Consider the following 19385-nt stretch of genomic DNA (forward strand, 5'->3'; position numbering starts at 1 on the left):
ACACCTGTGTCATGATTGTGATGTCTGTGAGAGGGTCTCAACAAAAGGTGAATGTATTGTCTTTATTTGTTTATTCCTCATCTTCCAACCATGTTCACCCTGTCCTCTAAAAAAATTTGATTGGTCGAGACCGTAAAATGGCGTAATATTTTGTCCAATTACTGCTAAACTGGAGATTTTTGTAAGTGACAAGAAGGCGATTTGTGTTCTAGTTTTCAAGTATACAATTCAGGTGAAATAAAATTGAGATTTTAAAGGTTGTAGAGAAAAATAAAATTTTTCTGAGGTTTACCACCATTGATTTACCATCTTTTACATCACCTTATTTAACACGTTACATTAGTTCTTCGTGCCTTTTGAGTGTGTCCTTTATGACGTCCCAAAAAGCACTCAGTTTCCTGTTTAGAATGATTTTCAAATTTGTTTAACTGCCAGACACACAGATAGATTAAGAAAATCACCTTACTTCATTGCGGGCACGCTTGAGACGAGATCAGTGCAATTTGCTAAATTCAGAGCCAACTTATTGCTAAACAGCAGGTTCCTGTTCTGATTCATGTTCAAAATATAAAATTCAATTGAAATTAAGTAGTTCCTCAATTCTGACATCTGTCGATAGGCAGAGTGAGCAAATTGATTCACCTCGCTAATGTGGTAATAATGTTTTTTGTCAGATATATACAGTGTGTGTATATATATATATATATATATATATATATATATATATATATATATATATATATATATATATATATATATACAGTACATATATACACAGTCACGTGAAAAAGTAAGTACACCCCATGTAAAGTTTTGACTTTTTCAACATACAGCCATTTGATCCTCATTTCAACAATATTGATAGATAAAGGTGATATAATATAACACACATCATGAAACATTTACATTTTGTCGTCAATTGTATAATTTAAATAAACATAAATGCAAATTTCGGATGTGGAAAAAGTAAGTACACCCCTACATTTATCACTACTTCAAATACCTAAAATTAGAATCAGGTGCACCAGCTCAGGTGCAAATGATTAGAACATCGTTAGAGAGGATCTTGGAGGAACCTGTCTTATTTAAACCTCAGACATTTAGTTTGGTTTGCTCTTTGTTGTTGAAGTGTGCGGCGTCACCATGCCGAGATCAAAAGAGCTCTCTGAGGCCTTCAGAAAGAAGGTTATAGATGCCTACGAGTCTGGGAAGGGATTTAAAAAGATCTCCAAACAATTTGAAATCAATCATTCGACTGTCCGGAAGATCATCTACAAGTGGAGAAGATTCCAAACAACTGCCAACTTGTTCAGGCCAGGCCGCCCCAGCAAGTTCAGCCCGAGAGCAGACCGCAAAATGCTGAAAGAAGTCTCAAAGAACCCCAGAATGCCATCACGGGACCTACAGGTAGCTCCTGGCACTGTTGATGTCAAAGTGCACGAGTCTACCATTAGAAAGAGGCTGCACAAATTTGATCTAAATGGGAGGTGTGCCAGGAGGAAACCTTTGCTGTCCAGAAAGAACATCAGGGCAAGACTAAAGTTTGCCAATGAACACCTAGGCAAAGACCAGCACTTCTGGAACAATGTGCTCTGGACAGATGAGTCAAAGGTAGAGCTATTTGGCCACAGTACCAGTAGACATGTTTGGCGAAAACCAAAGACAGCATTTGACCACAAAAACCTGATACCAACTGTAAAGCAAGGTGGTGGAAATATTATGGTTTGGGGCAGCTTTGCTGCATCAGGGCCTGAGCAGCTCACCATCATAGAATCCACTATGAATTCTTCATTATACCAGAGGGTGATTGAGGATAATGTGAGGCCATCTGTCGGAAAGTTGAAGCTCAACCGAAGGTGGACCTTGCAACATGACAATGACCCTAAACATACCAGTAAATCCACCAAGGAATGGCTGAAAAGAAAGAAATGGATGGTTCTGGAATGGCCAAGTCAAAGCCCGGATCTAAATCCCATCGAGATATTGTGGGGGGATTTGAAACGAGCTGTGCATGCAAGAAACCCCTCAAAGATCGCACAACTGAAAGAATTCTGCATGGAGGAGTGGGCAAAAATTCTCCCAGTCGATGTCAGAGACTGGTAGAGAGTTATAAGAAACGCCTACTTCAGGTTGTTTCTGCCAAAGGGGGCAATACCACCTATTAGAGCCAAGGGTGTACTTACTTTTTCCACATGCGAAATTTGCATTTATGTTTATTTAAATTATACAATGGACTACAAAATGTAAATGTTTCATAATATTTGTTATATTATATCACCTTTATCTATCAATATTGTTGAAATGAAGATCAAATAGCTGTATGTTGAAATATGTTGAAAAAGTCAATACTTTACATGGGGTGTACTTACTTTTTCACGTGACTGTATATATATATATATATATATATATATATATATATATATATATATGTATGTACCCAGCAAAGGTACCCATCAATGATGGGGGTTCGTAGATGTCTGACGTGAAATGAACAATTTCCTTTTGTATTGGTAGAAATGGAAATTCAGTGTAAATATTCAGTGAGTATACGTCACAATGGGTACAGCTGGTAACCTTGACAACCTCATTCCATTCTATCACCTAAGATTTCCAATCCATGCTTGTTGTACCTCCGAAGTACTGCTCGGGATTGAAGGTGATATTATGAAAGCTCAACTGGGAAATGGGTTTAGGCAAGTTTTGGGCCTACCACCTGATGGAAGATCACCAAAGTTCTTTCCATACCAACCGACCACCTCCAGGTACCTATCCCTCTCCACATTGTTTCTTCAGCACCCGACCTCCCCCCCCCCCCCCCCCCTCTATACTCCCCACAGCTTTGCTTTCAACAATTTCCTGCAGCATTTCATTCTGGTCTCCCATTTGATGATCCATAGATCAGTAGTTTCAGTTTCACTTTTCAACATCAGTTTCGCTTTGAGATATCAGTTTAGATTCGTCATTGCAACGTGTGATGCGACACAAATATTGCACAGAAAAGTTAATCAAAACTGATTTTGGGAGGAAATTTTAATGAATTTTCTAAGGGGTCTAAAGTGTTTTTAGGGCCATAAAGGGGACTAAAGTATTTAAAGAATCAAGGCTCTTAAAAGGGCCAAATGGGGTCGAAAGGTGTCTATGGATGAAAGAGTAAAAGGGGACAAAAGTGTCCAAATGGTCTTAAGTTGTCCAAAGTGTCTTAAAAAGTCAATAGGTCTTAAAAGTGTCGAAGAAGGTGTATATGTCTCAAAAGGGTCGAAATGGGTATGAAGGGGGTCTAAGGGGTATAATAGTCCAAGAGGTGTAGGGGGTTTAAGTTAAGGGGTCTAAAGGTGTTCTAGGGGTGTAAAGGGTCAAAAGGGATCTAAGAGGTGTAAAGGGTCCACATGGATCAAAGGGGTATAAAGGGTCAAAGGGTTATAAGTGATGTAAAGGGTCAAAAGGGGTTGAAGGGGGTTTAAAGGGTTTAAGGGGTGTAAAGGGTCACAAGGGGTCTAAGGGGCTTAGGGGTCTAAGGGGTTTAAAGGGTCGAAGGGGTGTAAAGAATCTAAGGGATCTAAGATGAGGAAATGAGGATGAGCCGATGAGGGGTTTCACTGTACTGTTTTTAAAAAATTACAGGAGAAGCTCGGGCCCCTAAACGGACCCCGAGGCAGCGACCCCCCCCCCCCTGAGCCCCCCCGCCGATACATATAACATAGCAGAACAAAGTATATGTAAGGATTATGAAGCATTGTAATTAAATTTACTTTTGAATAAGATTTCGTTATCGAAACGGATACGGCTTGGCATTTCAAACCTGGAAAATATCTGAACTACATTTGACTCAATGGAATTTAAAAAGTAAAAACCTGGAATTATCTATCTTTTGATCCAAATGCTCGACTCTTACACAAACAATTACTTTATGTTCAACTTTATATTCAAACGGATTTAAACAGTTTTATGTTCTTTAGAATTTATTGTGTAAGCTGCTTTATGTTCATTCAAGCATTTTATTTTTTAACACAAAGCATAATGTTATATGTCGAGATATTAAACATCCTGATGGAGGCTTTGACAGGTTGTATAGGATGCACATTAGAACCAATCAATGCAGGAGCAGTCATACAATAGCCATGGAATTTCATTATCTAAAAGGACTTTTTGAAAGTGAATTAAAATCCACGTAAACAAAACCTTGTGATTATAATATGAGATTGACGGCCTGGCAAACGTCATGAATTTTAATAAAGTATAATAAGAGAAGAAAATGCTTTATTTATATATTAGGGTGGCACTAAAAACCGAATGTTTCATAATTTTGGGTTTAAGGGTCTGGTTTTGTTTGATCCCATGAGAAAACACTCTTGGTAAATTTTCAGAGTGATCAAATCATATTTAGAGGTTGCTCATGGCCTCTAAAGTTTCTCTACTGGCGTGGTCAACCCAACACGCGCAGTCTAACTCATTCGGCCACTGCCCTCCGTAATAATAACAATAATTATTATTATAATAATAATAATAACAGGGTACGTTTTTGTTTTTCCCTTTTCATCTTAACCCATTAAAGCCCACTGGCAACAATAGTTGCCAGTGATTTATGTTCATTAATTTTTTTAAATTCACTTTTATTTTTTCTGTACCCAGTATTTTGTTCTTTTGTTTTGTTAAGTGAAATATATACAATTATAGATATATATATATATATATATATATATATATATATATATATATACACATGTATATATATATATTGTTACGGTCCGCGGTTAAGGATGTTATGTTTGCCGAGCTGAGGCCCCGCGACCTAACAGTTTCCCCGATTCACCCGATTCACTCGAACGTTGGCCGTATCACGCCACAGCTATTCAATGAGGGAAAAGACAAAGACGACAGATGTGAAGAAAAGGAATAAGAAGACGAAACAAAGGTTGAAAATACTACTAAATTTATTTACTATGTACAGGCTCAAAATAACCAAGGAGAAGGAAAGATAAGAAAATAATATACAGAAGCTTTTAGAGACACAGTGAAAATACTAGCTTATCTAACAGGCTTAACTTATTTCCAGGGACAAGACAAAAGACAGACTACGAACACACTTACACGGGGAATGATGATAGGAATGGCAGGTGGATGGCTTGGGGGAGAGGGAGGTCCAACGGGTCCGGCAGCACGATTGGCGCGTTGGGCAGCCGCCGTTCCTTCGCGGCCCTGCTCCAAACTGCCGTCCAGGCCCCACGCTGCTGTGGCTGCAGTTTCGGTGGCTCAAGCTGCTGTGGATGCAACCGCCACTCTTGTCATGGACCTCTCTTTGTCATGGACCTCTCTTTGTCATGGACCTCTCTTTGTCATGGACCTCTCTTTGTCATGGACCTCTCTTGTCATGGACCTCTCTACGCAGCTTTGCTCTGACGACTCCCCCCTTATCACTCTTGCGCCCGCGCTTTTATAAAGCCTCCGGCGATTAAGCCGCCGGCCTTCAGGACACGCCCATCGGTGTGCTCACCTCGGCCATGGTTGGTCGCGCGACCCTCTGGCTCCGCCCTTGATGACGACGGGCGGGCACGCCTTTCTTCCCCGACCCAAGCACATGTTCAATGGCGGCTTTGGAGGGGATGTAATTGGCAAATTGAGGCTTGGCCATGACGAGAGGGGAAATGGAGGTTTTTGGGAATGGGAATGAAGGGAATCTATCTATTTCACTCGGTGCAATGGAGTGTCATTTTAATGGAAGACAAGGCCTTACCCTAAAACACATAATAAAGATATAAGCTACTGAACAAGGGTTTTATAGTGTCCTTCAATGGATGCTTTATGGAATTAACTACCGGAACGCCCTTTGACCTTTACACAACACTGGAGGCAGGAGGGGCCAGACTCAAGCAATAATAATAATACACACAATCAAAAAAATACAGTCCTCATATCTGCAACAATATATATATACAGACTTGTATTGGCATTTAATATGGAATATATATTTTTTCTTGACTTGGGTTTACTTTCTTAACTCAGTATATCAATCTAGTGAGTTTCTTTTACACTTTGGTGATTTATTTGTTAAAAGAACCATGTCACTGATTGTCTGTCACAGCAAGAAGTCAACAACAGGATTATATCACAGGTGGCGTGGCAAAATGTACGGACAGGTGCATTTGATGATTGGCTTCACAGTCGGGTATACAAGGGTTATTGCGTTCTGTATTAGTGGAAAACAACTGCTGCACGTCTCCAAAGGTTATTACCGCTTCCTCTGGAGATGGTCCGTCAACTCGACAATGCTGTTTGTCATGGAGTGGTGGCTTTACGAAATTACGGCATGAAACAGCATGCTATTGCTCGGCAGTATGGCATCACTCAAGGTCAGGTGTCAAAGATCCTGAAACAAAATGCTCAGAGGGTGTCCCTACTCCAATACCGAGGCCAGGACGTTCCCGCAGAACCACAAGGAGGGATGATCGCCAGCTGCACCGGTTAGTCCGCAATGGCCGTACCAAGTCAGCTAATCGGCTTGGGGCTGAGTGGCAGGAACTGGCAAATGTGCCTGTATCCAGAAGGCTATTCAACCAACGACTGGTTCAAGCAGGCTATCGTGCCAGGCGTCCTCTGAGAAAGCCACACTTGATCAGACAACACCGCCAGCGCCGATTGCAGTGGGCCAGAGAGCACCGTCAAATGGCAGCCAGGACACTGGAATCACGTGATCTTCAGTGACGAGTCTAGATTTCTGGCCTATCGTCAAGATGGCCGCATCCGAGTGCGCAGACAAGTGCATGAAGCCTCCAACAAAGATTGTATAGTGCCAAGAGTCCAAGCTGGAGGTGGTGGGGTGACCGTTTGGGCTGCTTTTCATGCAGGTGGCAAAACTGACCTGGTTGTTCTGAATGGAAACCTGAACCAGTTCAAGTACAGGTCCATTCTGGAAGAAACATTGCTTCCATTTGCTCGTGCAGCCTTTTGAGGAAACTTTGTCTTCCAAGATGACAATGCATGGCCTCATCATGCTCGCATGATCCAACACTTTCTTGCTGACCGTGGTGTAGAGCATATGGAGTGGCCTGCCATGTCCCCGGATATGAATCTGATAGAGAACTTGTGGGCAGAATTAACGCGTCAAATCGACCACTTGGACCAGCAGCCGACCTCTGTGCGTGAATTGCAGCAGGCCGTTGTCACTGCATGGCAAGCGATTCCTGTCCAAACCTTGGCAAATCTCATGAACAGCATGCCTCAACGTGTACGTGCTCTCCTGAATGCTCGTGGGGGTTACACGAAGTACTGAACTGTATTTTTACTGTCTGTAATCCCAGTCGTAATTTAACTTTTGTTTTTGTTAAAAAATTTTTTGGCTAATGTGCAAAATAAAGAGATACTTCTGGAAAACGTACAGACGTTTAACACAGTACTGTCCATGAATTGAGTTCGATATCAGTTTACATCACTTTCAAGGATCAATTTATTTGTTTCGAAATGTAAAATGTGGTTTTTCTTTCTTTTAAAGGTCACATTAACAAAATCTAGAATAATTTCAACATAATTCCAATGAACTTTTGGTTCTAAGACATCTTGAAAAGTAAGTTCACCCCCAGAAAAAAATATTCCATATTAAATGCCAAGTCTGTATATATATACTGTATATATATATATATATATATATATATATATATATATATATATATATATATATATATATATATATATATATATATATATATATATACATATATATACTGTATACACATACAACACAACAACATGCATTTTAAGGCTATTTTCCCTGCTAGAGCGGGGGGGAAAAAAAAATATATATATATATATATACAGTATATATATATATATATATATATATATATATATATATATATATATATATATATATATATAAATATATATTGTTACATATTTATGGGAATGTATGTGAATTACCATTCAGGTCTTTGCTTATCAATGTGCAGTCGATTAAGGGTTGTTGTGGTTGGAGGGTGAGGAGCCCTTCTGGAAAAAGAGATCGGAAACGGAAGAAGAAAAACGACACGAGGAAGAGAAGCGACGAGGAGTTTTCTTCCTCGCCCCGCTCCGACGAAAGGTGGGATCGACCTTGCGCCGCGTGGAAAAGCGGCGTTCCCAAGCCCGTCTGGCGAGAGGAGTTACCGGGCCGTGTACCTACCCGGTGGAGACGTCAAGTTGCCGTGGGGCCGTCCACCGACCCCGCGTCTGGCACCGTTCGCGGCACCGTCTACAAAGGCGTACGGGTCGCACGTTGGGGCCTAACACGCGTTGCAAGCAGCGTGGGGCTGTTGCTTGCTTTACAGTACCCGCTTCGCGTGGCCACGAGGGGGCTGCAGCCGTGGTCCCCGGTACGATACCTGCCCGGTGGAAACACGTCCACCCGGGGTTCGTTCAACCGCCCGAGTGCGGCGAAGCCGACCATCATCTTGGTCAGGAGGGGCCCAGAGACATTGTGAGGGACAGAGACCAAAAGGGGGTCGTGAGTACAAAAGGGGACACACATATATAAGATGGCAATCTTAATCATCTAGGGGATTGATTGTGGATTGGGAATTGTTGATGGTGGATTGCTCGGGGAAAATATCCTTGATTGTAGCATTGAACTTGTATGGTATCATTACCCTTGAAATATATCATTGAAACTCAGTTTTCTCTTGGGTGGAATTCATATGGATTGCGTGGCGAAAGCGCATATGTGATACAACTTTCTGGCGAAGTTCCTCTCACGGTCCGGGGGTCACCGAGACCAGGTAGTCACCGAGGGGACCACGTAACATAATTGGGGGCTCGTCCAAATTACGATTTGCGGATTCGCAATTGGGTCTACGTCCGGGATTTAAAATTGTATAACATAATAAAATAATAATTTTATTAATTAAAATTTATTAATTAATTATTAATTGGTAAATTTTTTGAAATTGTGGTAAAGTCTTGGGTGAAGGTTAACAGGTGTTAACGATAGTCACCATGGCGTTTGTTGCACAGAACTTTGCGGTAACACCTAGTGAGGCACAGTTCCGAGCGTTACTAAAAGCGGACCTCTTGAAATTGGCCAAACATTTTAACTTGGAGGTCCGAACTAATTTGAGGAAGGCAGAGTTGCAGACCACGGTGATACAGTCTATGGTGGGATTAGGAACATGGGACGAGTTAGCCTGGCAGTGGCTACCCGAAGAACCAGAAGACGTTGAGCTCCGGAAACTGGAGTTGCAATTACGGAGCCAGGGACGGATTAAAGAAGAAGAAAGGAAAGCAGAAAAGGAAAGAGCAGAAGAAGAAAGGAAAGCAGAAAAGGAAAGAGCAGAAGAAGAAAGGAAAGCAGAAAAGGAAAGAGCAGAAGGAGAAAGGAAAGCAGAAAAGGAAAGAGCAGAAGAAGAAAGGAAAGCAGAAGAGAGGAGGGAAGAGAAACAAGCAGAGGAAAGGAGAGTGGAACGAGAACTCCAGGAAAGGTTAGCAGAAGAAGAAAGGAAAGCAGAAAAGGAAAGAGCAGAAGCAGAAAGGAAAGCAGAAGAGAGGAGAGAAGAGAAACAAGCAGAGGAAAGGAGAGTGGAACGAGAACTCCAGGAAAGGTTAGAAGGGAGAAAAGCAGAGGAGAGGAGAGCTGCAAGGGACCTCGAAGCAGAGGAGAGAAAAGCGGAAAGGGAATTAAAGGAACGTGACATGGAGCTTCAGCAGGAAATTAAATTCAAGGAGCTGGAGTTAATGAGAGAACGGGGAGAGGTACCACCCTTGCTGACGGGGTCGACACCTATCCAGAAAACCTGGGATGTGGGCAGACATGTGAGGCTGGTTCCACCGTTCAGTGAAAAGGAAGTCGCGAAATTTTTTCCACACTTTGAGAAAGTGGCTCGACAATTAAACTGGCCGGAGGAGGCCTGGACCATACTAGTGCAAAGTGTGCTGGTGGGAAAAGCTCAAGAGATTTATTCGGCGCTACCAATGGACCAATGTGCAGATTATGAGGTACTGAAGAAACACATCCTCAAAGCCTATGAGTTGGTTCCGGAAGCTTACAGGCAAAAATTCAGGAATGCCAGGAAGAGGGAGAGTGAGACCCATGTGGAATTTGCCAGAGTGAAAGAAAACATGTTTGATCGGTGGTGTGAGTCAAAAGGAGTCGGGAAAGACTTCGAAACATTGCGTGACTTGATCCTGGTGGAGGAATTTCAGCAGTGTGTCCACGAGGACATCAAAGTGTACCTGCAGGAAAAGAAAGTACCAAAGTTGTGGGACGCAGCCACCATGGCAGATGATTATGCCTTAACCCACCGAATAGGGGTCCACGAACCTAACTCCTCGCCTAGATCTCCGCAGGGGAGGTGGGGAACAGCAGGTGCGGAGAACGACAATACATGGCGGCGGCCTCGAGAGGATTATGGGGACAACGCGGATACCCCACCTGTTCGAAATCAGAGGGATGTGGGCCCAAGACAAACTTATATTTCGGGGGGCCCGAGGCAGACCACGAGTTTTTCCTCCGGGCCTACTTGCGCTTTTTGCAAGAAACCTGGACACTTGATGTCCAGTTGTTACCGCATGAAAAGGGAAGACCCAGAGCGGAGTCCGACTATTACGACTCCAAATGCAATGGCCATTGTGAGAAATCGCCATCAAAAGGGTTACCAACCATTCATTTCAGAGGGGTTTGTGTCACTGGATGGAGCCTCGACTAACCGGAGACCGGTTAGGATATTGAGGGACACAGGAGCACATCAATCTTTAATGCTTGAAGGCATTTTGCCATGGTCCGAGGAGACGGCAACGGGGGATAGTGTTCGTTTACAGGGGATCGGGGGCGGTGTTAGTGCTCCACTTCATGTCATCCATTTGGAGTCCGATTTGGTGTCAGGACCGGTCACCGTCGGTTTACAAGCCACACTTCCTGTAGAGGGTGTATCTGTGGTTATCGGGAATGATTTGGCCGGGGGTCAAGTTTATGGTAACCTGAGGGTTGGTAAAGAGCCCAGCAGGGAAAATAACACCACACCAGCTCGGGATGGCGACAAAAGTACCAAGTTATTTGTAGGGGGACTGAACTTCAAAACAGAGGAAGAAGTTCTGACCTCTGTCTTCAACAGATATGGGCCGCTGGTGGAAGTGCGGTTGGTAAGAGACAGGGAAACGCAACAGTCAAGAGGGTTCGGCTTTGTCACGTTTGCAAGCACAAAAGACGCCAGAGAGGCAGAGAAGAATTGGAATGGCAAGGATTTGGAGGGTCGGACCATAACAGTAGGGAAGGCATTTCGTAGGCGTCGAGAGGTCTACAGGAGAGTACAACTGGGCGGTAGTTTTGGTGGTGGCCGCAATCAATATTATTATGGAGGCTCCCTGAGGTACGGCAGCTCCCGAAGGAAGGATTGTCAAAGTAGTGGCCGAGAAGGAGACCGCTATTCATGGGACTACAGTGACAAGCGGTCCCACCATAATTATTAGGGAAGTTCTGAAAAGCTGAAGCACTGAATGCGGCGGAGCCGCCGAGCCAAGATTCCTGCACGGACTAACCGTGAACTCCACGTTCCTAAAGGCATCCATGTAGTGAATACTCGGCTTGGCTTCCCGGAAAAAGTGCTATCGAGTTGCTTAACTTTGGATCTTTGATCAACCCCTTAACCTTCATTCACAAGAAACTGACAGTCAAAGTCAGAGGGTCATGAGATGGAGTTTGGCTTGGCAGGAGTCCAACGGGAAATTGAACATGTAAAGGGCAGGGACAATGTCGTTGCTGGTGCTTTGTCCAGAGTGAATTACCTTTGAAAATCTCTGGGGGTTTTGTGAAATTTTGTTGCTTTATTTTTAAGTGATAACTGTGCCCGGGGGGAACTGATAAAAATTAGGGCGATTGAGTTATCTGGTTTGTTTATCCAAGTTGGCCGGCAAAGAAAGTTTTCGCTGGGTTCAAACTTTCTTTCCTGAAGGGGGGGAGTGTTACATATTTATGGGAATGTATGTGAATTACCATTCAGGTCTTTGCTTATCAATGTGCAGTCGATTAAGGGTTGTTGTGGTTGGAGGGTCAGGAGCCCTTCTGGAAAAAGAGACCGGAAACGGAAGAAGAAAAACGACACGAGGAAGAGAAGCGACGAGGAGTTTTCTTCCTCGCCCCGCTCCGACGAAAGGTGGGATCGACCTTGCGCCGCGGGGAAAAGCGGCGTTCCCAAGCCCGTCTGGTGAGAGGAGTTACCGGGCCGTGTACCTACCCGGTGGAGACGTCAAGTTGCCGTGGGGCCGTGCACCGACCCCGCGTCTGGCACCGTTCGCGGCACCGTCTACAAAGGCGTACGGGTCGCACGTTGGGGCCTAACACGCGTTGCAAGCGGCGTGGGGCTGTTGCTTGCTTTACAGTACCCGCTTCGCGTGGTCACGAGGGGGCTGCAGCCGTGGTCCCCGGTACGATACCTGCCCGGTGGAAACACGTCCACCCGGGGTTCGTTCAACCGCCCGAGTGCGGCGAAGCCGACCATCATCTTGGTCAGGAGGGGCCCAGAGACATTGTGAGGGACAGAGACCAAAAGGGGGTCGTGAGTACAAAAGGGGACACACATATATAAGATGGCAATCTTAATCATCTAGGGGATTGATTGTGGATTGGGAATTGTTGATGGTGGATTGCTCGGGGAAAATATCCTTGATTGTAGCATTGAACTTGTATGGTATCATTACCCTTGAAATATATCATTGAAACTCAGTTTTCTCTTGGGTGGAATTCATATGGATTGCGTGGCGAAAGCGCATATGTGATACAACTTTCTGGCGAAGTTCCTCTCACGGTCCGGGGGTCACCGAGACCAGGTAGTCACCGAGGGGACCACGTAACAGAATATATATATATATATATATATATATATATATATATATATATATATATATATATACACATATATATATATATATATATATATATATATATATATATATATATATATATATATATATATATATATATATATATATATATATATAATATATATATATATATATATATATATATATATAATATATATATATATATATATATATATATATATATATATATATATATATATATATATATATATATGTATATATATATATAAGTCCCTGGTGTTGGGCTAGCGACTAGGGTGCCGGCTTAGGATCCTAGGATCCTGGGTTCGAATCCCGGTCAATCGCTGAACTAACGCCAGGGGGGTTGACTCAGCCCTGTCATCCTTCTGAGGTCGGCTAATTGAGTACCAGTTCACTGGTAATTCCTGCTTGTCGTTAAAGGCGGCAAAAAGGGTTGGCGTCAGGAAGGGCATCCGGACCGCAAAACATTGCTTCAAAAAGGGGACCGAAAAAACAACAACAACCACAGTTCCCGAAAAAGGCCAACCCCTGCTTGCGGGGAAAAATGGCCTCTAAAGGTGTTTTTTTTTTTTGTTTGTTTTTTTTTTCCCCTGCTAGAGCGGGGGGTAGCCTTGCAGTCCCCATGACAATCTTCTCCATTTTTGCCCTATTTTCTGCATCTCCCTTGGTTAACCCCCTTGCCCACATTTCTTCTTCCACCATCTTCAGCCAAGTCTTTCTCGGTCTTCCCCGTCATCTACTTCCTTCTACATTCATTTCCATCACTCTTCTCAACCATTTACTTTCATCCTTCCTCAACACATGACCAAACCATCTCAACATGTTTCTCTTCACAGCATCAATCACAGGCTCTATTCCCATCTTCTTTCGCAAGTCATCATTTGTCTTCCTCTCTCTCAATGATACTCGACACATCCACCGAACCATTCGCATTTCCACCCTTTCAGCCTTCGTTGCTGCTCTACGTTCATTACCCATGTCTCGCTCCCATAAATCATAACACTGCTCACACATGCAGCATACACTTTCCTTCAGCTTCAACGACACTCCCCTCCTCATCAGCACGCCACTCAGTTCCCGAAATTTCTTCCATGCACATCTCAATCGAGCAACGTTGCCGAGTCTGATCCACCTTCTCCATTCAGCATGTCTCCGAGGTAGCAAAATGTTTCACACCTTCCAGCTTCACGCCGTCTCCAAGATCCAACTCAACATTTCCTCATCTGCAGCTCCTCTGTGCACACCTTACATTTGAATGTAGCTGCCTCACTGGTTATTGACCCTCTCAGACCACTACATTTTTGATGAACCCACTCAGCGCACATTGTACATTGAATGGAGTTCACTCCGTCACCCTTCCTGCACACAGCACACGACCACTTCCCAGTTATTTCCACCTCACCACATGCTTTACCACTTGCCATCACCTTCGTCTTTCCGATATTCACCTTCAGACCTTTTGTCTCCATACATTCCTTCCACTTGTTCATCTTTCCCTTCAGTCCATCCATACTTTCCGCAATCAACACCAGATCATCTGCAGACAACAACTCCCACGGTAAACCCTCCTTTACGTTCTGAGCCAGCACATCCATCACAGCTACAAATAGTAGTGGACTTAGTACCAACCCCTGATGCACTCCCACCTTCACTTCAAACTCACCACTGTTCCCGTCCTTCGTCCTTACAGCTGTGCGCGCTCTTTTGTGCATTGCCATCACGACCCTGATCAACCATTCCTCCACTCCTAACTTCCTCAATGCCCATGTCACTACTTTGCATGGAACCCTATCGAATGCTTTCTCAGATCAACAAACCCAAGAAACAACTTCTTCCTCTTCTCCATGTACTTCTCCTGCATTCTACCTTACAATAAAAAGCGTGTCTGGTCGTTCCTCTCCCTGGCATAAATCCAAACTGCATTTCGTCGTTCGTCACTTTCTTCCTTATCCTCCTCTCCAACACCCTTTCCAATACCTTCATTCCATGCTCCAATAACTTTATCGGTCGATACGAGCCACAGTCCAGAGGGTCACCTTTCCCCTTGTATAGATGGATGAGGGTACTCAGTTCCCAATCCACTGGAATGCAGCCTTCTTTCACCACCTGATTACAGATCTCTGTCATTCTCTTCACACCCCTACTTCCTGCTGCCTTCAACATATCTCCCACAACTCCCGTCGGCCCTCCCGCTTTTCTACTCTTCATTGCTTTTATAGCTTCCTCAACTTCCTTCTCGGTTATCTTCTCTGCCGGTCCTAAAACTAGGTTACTCTCTATGTTGCCATCCCATTCATTCTCTGTATTCAACAGCATTTCCATATATCTTTTCCTTCTTCCTTTAATTCCATCTGGGTCCACAACGATTTGTCCCACTTCATCCTTAAGCAACTCACCCCCATCACATCACACCTCTCTTTCGCGATCTGCTTTGTAATCCTGAATACCGCTCTCTGACCCTCTTCCGAATCCAAGCGTTCTCTGACATTTTCCTACATGCCTCCTGCGCCTTTGCAACCTCTTTCTTTGCAGCCTTCTTGGCTGTCTTATAACTTTCATGCTCTGCTTTTTCTGCTCCCGTACCCTTCGCCTTCTGCCACTCCTTGAACTTCTTCCTCTTTTCAGTCAATCTTCTTTCCAACTCATCATCCCACCACCATGTTTCCGAGTGCCTCGGTGGTCCTTTTGTCCATCCACATACCCCACCAACGGCTCCCAACAGACTATCTTTCATTGACATCCAACCACTTTCAAGCTCAACCACATCATCCTCGACCCTACTCAGCCTCTCTTTAATGCCTCCCTTACTGTCACCTCTTTCAACCTCCACACCTTCAGTCTCGGTTGGTACTTCACCCGCCAAGCTCTCCTCGCACCTTTCACCCTTATGTCGCAGACAACCAAGTGGTGCTGTGAAACAGCCTCCTCCCCCGGTTTACCTTTGTGTCCCGGAGGTGCCCCTATCTCGCCTATGCACCATAAGGTAGTCAACGGTTGTCGTCGACCCACCTGACGTGTATGTAACGAGATTATTATCCTCTTTCTGGAACTGAGTATTACAAATCAACAAATCAGCTCCATCAGCAAACTCCAAAATCCTTTCACCTTCTCCATTTCTCACACCATATCCGTAACCCCCATGAAATCCCTAAAAACCATCCATACTCTTTCCCACATGTCCATTTCGGTCTCCTCCTACCACAACAACTTCCTCATCTTTCACGTTTTCCATCAGCTTCTCTTTTGCACACCAGAACATGTCCTTCTCTTCATCGCTCGACCACCTGCAGAGCATATCCCGAGATGTCGTTCACCAAGAGCTTTCCAATCATCATTTTCACCATCATCAACCTATCACTCACTCTAGTCACACTCACCACACTGTCTACAAACTCCTCAGAAAACAAGACACCAACGCCATGCACGCCCTCCAGGCACCCTTGCCACACAAAACTTGTATTTCTGTCCCTGCCTACCCTTCACCATTCTCACACCCCTTCCCTTCCATCTCGTCTCTTGCACACAACATATGTCCACTCCTTCGTCTGACCAATACTTCCACCACTTCTCCTGATCTCCCTGTCATTGTCCCTACATTCCATGTCCCAAACCTCAGAAACCGATCTCCACTTCGGGCATCAGACGCTTCGTCGTCATAAATGGAGTGATTTCCACCTTGCTTCGATCGGGTTCCCCACCTTGAGTTTTGACGAGAGGGAGTGGGGTCCCCCATGGGTACTTCGGGCTGTGCCCTGCCCATATGATAGTTGTAATTGTCATGGCTCTCTTTGTGAGGCAATGTTTTTCTGGCCGGATGCTCTTCCTGACGCCAACCTTTCAGTCGCCTCTTACGACACGCAGGGATACGGTGTACCTATTCTAAACCGGGGTACACACCGGTATACACATATAATTGTATAATTTGGTCGGGCAGTCGGCAACTAAACTGGCTACCCTCACTGACTCGTCAGTGGGGAGGGTGACTGAGACACCCTGCAGGACTAAAAACCATACCTGTCAAAGTGCGGATGAGCTCCCTCTGGGAGCCAACGGCCATCCAGTAAGGAGATGGTTGTCTCCAAAAAAACACTCATCCGTTTGGACCGGTTCCTTAGGTAGTACGTTGTAGACAGCAACCGCCCAGGGTAGTACTACCGTCCATACTTTGGAGCGTTAAAGTGGTGCCCGGAACCATCTTACACTCTCCATGTCATGATTGCTGGTTTTATTTTCTGTCTCACTCAAACTATCGCTACCGGCTAGCTTCAATCTCTCTTTCTCACAAACAACATCACACACTTTTTATCATAGACTTTTCTTCTCTTCTATTTAAGGCCTGGCATCGATGAGGGCTACATAGTCCGTGCCTGGAGCCTCCAACATTTAAAAAAAAAAAAAAAAAAAAAAAAAAAAAAATATATGTATATATATACAGTCACGTGAAAAATTAAGTACACCCCATGTAAAGTTTTGACTTTTTCAACATACAGATATTTGATCTTCATTTCAACAATATTGATAGATAAAGAATGAATGAATGAATGATCATTTTAAGGCCATTTTCCCGCTGGAGCAGGGGTTAGCCTTGCGGGCCCCATGACATTCATGGTTCCTTGTTTGAGGCAATGTTTTATGGCCGGATGCCCTTCCTGACGCCAACCCTTGGTCGCCTCTTACGATGCGCAGGGATACGGTGTACCTATTCTAAATCGGGGTACACACCATGATCATTCATCCCAGCAAGCTGGTATTCACTTTGCCGACCTCGGAAGGATGACAGGCTGAGTCAACCCCCCTGGCGTTAATTCAGCGATCGATCAGGATTCTGAACCAGGATCCTAGGATCCCAAGCCGGCACCCTGACCGCTAAGCCAACACCAGGCTAATATTGATAGATAAAGGTGATAAAATATAACAAATATCATGAAACATTTACATTTTGTCATCCATTGTATAATTTAAATAAACATAAATGCAAATTTCGCATGTGGAAAAAGTAAATACACCCCTACATTTATCACTACTTCAAATACTTAAAATTAGAATCAGGTGCACCAGCTCAGGTGCAAATGATTAGAACATCGTTAGAGAGGATCTTGGAGGAACCTGTCTTATTTAAACCTCAGACATTTAGTTTGGTTTGCTCTTTGTTGTTGAAGTGTGCAGCATCACCATGCGTAGATCAAAAGAGCTCTCTGAGGCCTTTAGAAAGAAGGTTATAGATGCCTACGAGTTTGGGAAGGGATTTAAAAGATCTCCAAACAATTTGAAACGAATCATTCGACTGTCCGGAAGATCATCTACAAGTGGAGAAGATTCCAAACAACTGCCAACTTGTTCAGGCCAGGCCGCCTCAGCAAGTTCAGCCCGAGAGCAGACCGCAAGATGCTGAAAGAAGGCTCTAAGAACCCAGAATGTCATCACGGGACCGACAGGTAGCTCTTGCCACTGTTGATGTCAAAGTGCGCAAGTCTACCATTAGAAAGAGGCTGCACAAATTTGATCTACATGGGAGGTGTGCCAGGAGGAAACCTTTGTTGTCCATAAAGAACATCAGGGCAAGACTAAGTTTGCCAATGAACACCGAGGCAAAGACCAGCACTTCTGGAAAAATGTGCTCTGGACAGATGAGTCAAAGGTCGAGCTATTTGGCCACAGTACCAGAAGACATGTTTGGCGAAAACCAAAGACAGCATTTGACCACAAGAACCTGATACCAACTGTAAAGCATGGTGGTGGAAATATTATGGTTTGGGGCAGCTTTGCTGCACCAGGACCTGCGCAGAACCAATCATATAATCCACGATGAATTCTTCATTGTACCAGAGGGTGCTTGAGGATAATGTGAGGCCATCTTTCGGAAAGTTGAAGCTCAAGCGAAGGTGGACCTTGCAACATGACAATGACCCTAAACATACCAGTAAATCCACCAAGGAATGGCTGAAAAGAAAGAAATGGAGGGTTCTGGATTGGCCAAGTCAAAGCCCGGATCTAAATCCCATCGAGATGTTGTGGGGGGATTTGAAACGAGCTGTGCATGCAAGAAACCCCTCAAACATCGCACAGCTGAAAGAATTCTGCATGGAGGAGTGGGCAAAAATTTCTCCCAGTCGATGTCAGAGACTGACAGACAGTTATAAGAAACGCCTACTTGAGGTTGTTTCTGACAAAGGGGGCAATACCACCTATTAGAGCCAAGGTGTGTACTTACTTTTTCCACATGCGAAATTTGCATTTATGTTTATTTAAATTATACAATGGACTACAAAATGTAAATGTTTCATGATATTTGTTATATTATATCACCTTTATCTCTCAGTATTGTTGAAATGAAGATCAAATAGCTCTATGTTGAAATACGTTGAAAAAGTCAAAACTTTACATGGGGTGTACTTACCTTTTCACATGACTGTATTACAGGATATCTCAAAAAGTTGTAGACGGATTTGGCTGAAACTTGTTGGACAGTTCGGGTGTCTGACAAGGAAGAATTGATTCAATTTTGGTGAAGATTCAAATCCGGATCCGGATATGAGAATTTTAAAAATCTCTTAATTGATTCTTCT

The 19385-nt window shown here is 43.9% G+C and overlaps 1 protein-coding gene across 1 annotated transcript in view; it reads left to right on the plus strand.

The window, feature by feature from the left end:
• Positions 1-19385, plus strand: part of LOC137432936 (guanine nucleotide exchange factor VAV2) — a 114182-nt gene that overhangs the window by 21065 nt on the left and 73732 nt on the right.

Source organism: Myxine glutinosa, chromosome 8 (genome assembly GCF_964187855.1).
Source record: "Myxine glutinosa chromosome 8, kmMyxGlut1.1, whole genome shotgun sequence".
Taxonomy (NCBI): domain Eukaryota; kingdom Metazoa; phylum Chordata; class Myxini; order Myxiniformes; family Myxinidae; genus Myxine; species Myxine glutinosa.